The following is a 5975-nucleotide window of genomic DNA, read 5'->3' on the forward strand; positions in this document are numbered from 1 at the left end:
GCAGGACACAGCCGGCTTCGAGCCTGCACCTGTCTCCTGCCAGCTCCGTGCTGGATCCAGCATCCCCTGGCGTACACCAGCATCCAAAACCTTGGTGTGCAGGTGCTGCTCGTGTTCCTGCCCCGATCCCAAAAGCTGCTGGGGCCGGGCAGTCCCAGGCCCATGTGAGAGCATCCCCGCTGCCACCAGCGGCACAGCGGGACCAAGCAAAACCTCAACAGCGCAAACAAATCTAACCCACCCAAACAAACAAACACTCCTGGACCCCAGAACTAAATAAATCAAGATCGATAGGCCTCACCTAGCTGCTGTTGCTATTTTTTTTCAGTTGCTACATAAACAGTTTTATTTCTGGCTCGCGCCGCGTGCCAGGTCACAGCCCGCTGCAATGCAATCGCTGTTGTTGCTTTCAGCACGCCGGGGCGGATACGGCAGTTTGGGAGCAAAGGCCTTCCAGCACGGCCCCGCAGCAGCTGCTCGGCCTGACCCCGGCTCTTTTTGCCCGTTGCTCGGTGCCCCGAGTGTTTTTCCACCGAGCACAGCAACACCGATAAAGCCCCGTCAGCACCTTGCAGCCGCCGGCACCCGCGGCTGAGACCATGGGTGCTGACCCTCAGCCTAACGAGCTCCCCGGCTGATTGCACCTTGTGCTTTGGCATCAGTCCTGGCCTCTCTCAGCCTCCTCTTTTTGGGTTCAGATCATGATTTTTTTTTTTTTTTTTGTCATTTCAGGGCTGCGCTTCCCTTTCCCTGCTCCCCTTTTCCCTGCAGGCAACGCTCGTTGCTTGCACCTGGGCGCATGGGGTTCGGTGAGGCCTCGCTGCTGATTGCTGAGTTAATGACATTAATTGCCCGGCCCTTCCTCCTAGCAGGGCTGTGCTGCTGTGGGGGGGCGAGGGCTGAGCCCTGCTCCTGGTAAGGGGCTCCCTGCAGGGGGGAGGCGGGTGGTGGGGGCACAAAGCTCCTGAGCGCAGGGTGTCCTGAACCCAGCTTTGTGCAGAAACCTCTGGGTGTTTGCTGCTGCCACATCCATGGGGCACATTTGGGTTTCAGCCTTCAACGTGTGGCTAAAGCTCGTTATAGCTGAAAGCTGAGACCCCCCAAAAAAGCAGCAAGCAGCAGCCAGCGCCTTCTGCAGAGCCTGAGCTGGGGTCGGGCTCCGTTTGCTGCCCAAAGCAGCAGCAGAGGCTGAGCTAAAAAACACTGAGGGCCCCGAGGACCTCATGCTTGTGCTGCAGTGACCGGGGGGCTGGCAGGCAGCTGTGGGGGCAGAAAAAGCCACCGCAGCGTGGCCATCCTGCTGGCACAGGCTGGGATTCCTTGCAGAGTCCCTTTTGGCACGCGGTGCCCGGCCTGGCACAGAAACCCTGGCGAAAATTTCCCCCCTGGGCCCCGGCGGGTCCTCCGGGGCAGCCCGGCGGTGGCATGCGGGCTGCGTGTGTCCCCCTGGATTAGGGCCAGCCCCAGGAGCTGCTTATGCTAAGGGAGCTAATCTCCGTAATCTCGTCGCACAAATGCCTCCGTCTGCTGGCAGATCGCGGGGATTTGGGTGAGGCGTGGATGCCAGCAGATGGAAGTGCAGTGGGAGGTGGCGTGTCCGGGGTGCCCCATTTAAAACAAGGGCTTAAAGCCCCAGCCCGGAGCCTCCAACCCTTCCTCTGTCCTCACACCCCTCCGTGTCCCCATCCCTTCCAGTTTATGCCGCGTGTTTGACCTCTCCTGCAGGTGAATCTCCCAGCACAGCCTCGCGATGCTGCCGTGTGCCGTGGCTGGGACAAGGCTGGGGACTGCTGATCCCTCTCCGGTTCTGGCTGATGTCCTTGTGCCAGAAATGTCACCAGGGCCTGCACGAGGGGTCCCTGTGCTGCACAGACCACGTGGGCACTTCTGACCTGAAACCTCACCTGCTCCAAGGCCACCTCTTGCTGACGAGGGGCTGAGGCTGTGCAGGTCCAGCCGAGAGATTGCTCCCTCGGAGAGAAGCCTCTGGGCTCCCTGCCTCTGCTCCAGAGCTGCCCGTTAAAATACACACCGTGATAAAATCAGAGGCTCTTGGTCAGATTGCTGATCCAAACTCCCAGCCCATCTCCGTGCTGGTGCTGCTGCAGGTTTACTCAGAAAAAAATAAATAAATCTGTGTTCAGAAATACAGAGATGAGGGCGAGACATAAAATGAGGATGGCTCCTTGCCAGTTCTGAGTAGCGGCTGGGGTGACGGGGAGTGAAGGAAGTACCCTCGGCATCATCCTGTGGGCAGTGAATCAGGATGCAGTTTCCAGCTGGAGGTGGAAAATCGCTCAGTGCTGAGAAAAGCAGAGTTAAGGGGTCAGTGCGGGGCCTTTGTGCATTTTTGATGCCTGGAGGGGCCGGGGCTGCTGTGTCCCCCCCAGCACCATGCACAGGGGCGGCAGCAGCCAGCTGCCCGAGCAGGGGCCCGATCCTGGTACCCATCAGTCGGAGGGATGCAATTCTGAGCAGTTTTCCCTGACTTTTCTTGCAGTTAAGGGCTCTGTGTGTCAGCTACATCCAGCAGGATGGGTTCGTGGAGCCATCCCACTGGGGTATGTGAGCAACGCTGGGGCCAGCCGGGTGCTAATCTGCCGGGGGAAGCCAAGCCCTGGAGCTGCTGGCCTCGTCCCACGGCGTGCCAGGGGGCATTTCTCCCAGCCCGCAGCAGGAGGGTGCTGCCAGGGGGGGAATATCCCTGGCAGGGGACAGATGCTGGCAGCCAAAAACCTCCCTCGCTGCTCCGGAGTGAGGGGAGAGGCTCTGTCTCGGTGCTGCTCTGACTTGTCTCGACAAAAGCAGATGAAGATGAAGTGGAGAAAAACTTGCGGCTACTTTTTGGATTGTAAATCCAGGTTATAATAGCTCCTTTCATCTGCAGGATCCCACGGCGCTTTATAAATAGCGACGCGAGCCGTGCCCGAGGATCACTTCCAAGCCCTGAGCCGCTTCCCGGGGGAGCAGAGCAGCTGCTGGGGGCAGAGCCGAGGCTCCTGGCGTGGTGTAAAGCAGCCCGGGGAGCAGGGCAGGATGGTTGGGGCTGCAGCTCCTGCACCCAGAGCATCCCCTCGGCAGCACGGGGACCGCACCAAGCCCCCGCCGCACGCAAAGCCACCCAGTGCTGCCTCCTGTGCCACTCCTCCCGCTGCTTTAACAAGGACATTAATTGCTGTAATGGGGATTAACAATATCTTTTCAATTCAATTACCCCTATCCTGGAAGCGTACAGGATTATTTAAATGTATTACCAGTTCTGAAGCTTTTCAGCAGCCCTGTGCTCGTGCAAATCTACCCGTGGAGAAGGACAGGACGCACACAGCGCTAATGATCATTACCCTAATCTTCAAGGTCTATTTTTCCTGCTAACTCTGATATAATCAAATAATAATCTAGTTTATTACTAGCCATGGAAAGCACATTAGCAGATCAGCCACTGGTGTTGCATGAATAGAGGCTGAGCCTGCTGCTGGCCGTTGCTTTTTCCCAAATGGAGATGGAAAAATCGCTTCCCCTTCGCATCCAACCACTTTTCTTGTGGCCGAGGTTTGTCAGCCAGGCTCCAGGCAGGGGCTGAGCAGATCGGGTGGCACTGCTGCTGCAGAGCTGTGGCTCTGGGCGGATAAGCTCCGTAATATGCCAGCTATCTGCCAGTTTTAAGCTTACGGCGACGTTCTGATAACCAAGTCCGTTGCTGATTGCCTCCTAGGAGGCTGCCCCATTGTTTCATCTGTCTGTTTGGATGGTTTTAATCACAGAAATCTGGCAGCTGGAGACAGAGGAGACCAGGCAGTGCCCCAGTCCATGCCTGGTGCCTGCGCGGGGTTATCCACAGCAGCCCTGGGCACCTCAAGTGATGGACGGAGGTTTTATGGGAAAAAAAATAAATATATGTGTATATATATATATGTATATATTTCGTATCAGAGGCTGATGTGTGCATGTTTCGTATCCTGGGCGGCTCCGGGCCCGCCGGGGCCAAGCGCCCCCCCCACGCGTGGGGCTGCGCCGCCCGCCCGCGGCTCTGCGGGCTCCGGGGGCCACCTCGTGGCGACACGGCCAACAGCCGCGGGGCCCTGCCCCCCTGACCCCCGTCTTTTCTTAATTTTTGTGTTTTTAATTGTTATGGTTTACATTTTTTATTCTTATTTTCATTTTTTTTTTTTATTTTATTTTTTATTTTTTTTATTGGTACGGTTTTATTAGTGTGTTTTTTTTTTTTTCATTTATTTTTTATTTACTTTTATTTATTTATTACTTTTATTTATTTGACATTTCTAAACATTGCTAACACTTTTCCAGTTCTTATTTTCAGGGATGGCTTCTGCCGTGCACCAGGTGGATGCTGTGGGCGCAGGGAGCTGGGTGCCCTCCCTGTCCCGTGTGATGTGACGGGAGGCCCGGGCAGCCACCGATCCCAACTGTGTGCAACAGGGAAAATCACAGAAATGCCCCCTCCTGCCCCAGCTCCAGGGTTCCTGTCCTGAAATGCTGAGCCTGGGCTGAGGCAGAGCCGGGAAGACCCCTCAAAGCCGGCAGCTTGAGGCACCGCGGGCTTGGGGCTGCTGCCATAAGGAATGCTTAAATAACACCCCCAGCCCTCAATAACCGGGCTGGAGGACACGGGGTCACATTCTGGGCGACGCTGCACATCCCTGCACCAACCCATGCTCCCAGGAGGAATTTCTCTTGCTGCATACTCCGCAGTGTGCTGGGAGCAGGGCAAGAGCCCCGAGCTCGACGCCTTTTGCAGGGATGCTCCGAGCACAGGCAGGGCCCCAGGTCCTTACCCAGAGCCCGTAAAGCTTCCCTGGGGAGGCAGCTGCTTGCTGAGGACCTGCTGTGGGCTTCGTGTGCCACGGGGCTGGCGTTCCCGTGTCCCTTGGGTCGTTTCGCTTTTGCTGTCGCCTTCCTCCAGCTGCGAGGGGAAGAGGGAAGTCCTGCGTCCGTGGCTCCTTCTGGCCTTGTGACACCAGCGAAACTGCTGACAGCAGCACGGGTGGATGGGGACGGCCGTTTGTGGCCGGGATGTGGCCGGGACCCTCCGGCAGAACCTTCTGGGGGCTCCCAGGGCTCTGCCTGGTCCGTGCTGGTGCTGGTGGCGAGGCTGGGACCAGCCCGGGACTGGGGGCTGGGCACTGGGGCCGTGCCTCCTGGGCCTGGTTCCTCCTGCAGGGCACAGCCCCTGCGTCCTGGGGGCAGCTGGGGGACAGGGTGCCAAAACCCAGAGTTCTGTGCTAACAAACCCGGGCTTACCGGTGCCACCCGGGCGGTGCGTTTGACACCCGAAATGAAAATTTCTGATTTCCTGTTTTGCCCCAGCTGCAGAGGCGTTCGTGGGGCAGCTCCAGGGCCTGGAGGATGCACCCCAGCTCGGATCCCTCCTCTCCCAGCCCGGTTCCGAGCCTTTCTCCCGTCTTTGCCGGGTTCTGGGCCGAGCACGGAGCTGGGGCTCAGCCCCTTCCCCCCAGGCCGTGCTTTACCCTTTGGGGTCGGGCTTTATCCTTTGGGGTCGGGCTTCACCCCCTCCGCTGCCGCTCCTCGTGCTCCGCTTTGTTCCCCCCTCCCGTTCCTCAGCGCTCCCAGACAAAGCGCTGCGGGCGGCGTCGCCCCCGGGGGGGGCTCGGGTCACTCGGGGGGGGCTCTGGGGGCTCCCGGTGCCCGCGGGGCTCGGGGCGGCGGCGTCGGGGCCCCCTCCCGGTGCCCGCTGCCCCTCGGGGGGGGGTCTCCTGGCGTCACCCCCTCCCAAACCCGCCTCGGGGGCGCCCCGGAGGGGGGCGTTGGGGCCGGGCGGTGCTCGGTGCCCCCGCCCCGCCGGGTGCTGCCCGTCCCCGCCCCGTCCCTCCCCCGACGGCTGGGGCCGGCCGCGGCGAGGCGCTGACATCAGAGCCGGGCCGGGCCGAGCGAGGAGGAGGAGGAGGAGGAGGAGGAAGAGAGGAGGAGGAGGAGGAGGAGGCGGAGGAGGAGCCGCG

Source organism: Aythya marila (assembly GCF_965140915.1).
Source record: "Aythya marila genome assembly, chromosome: 24".
Classification (NCBI taxonomy): Eukaryota; Metazoa; Chordata; class Aves; order Anseriformes; family Anatidae; genus Aythya; species Aythya marila.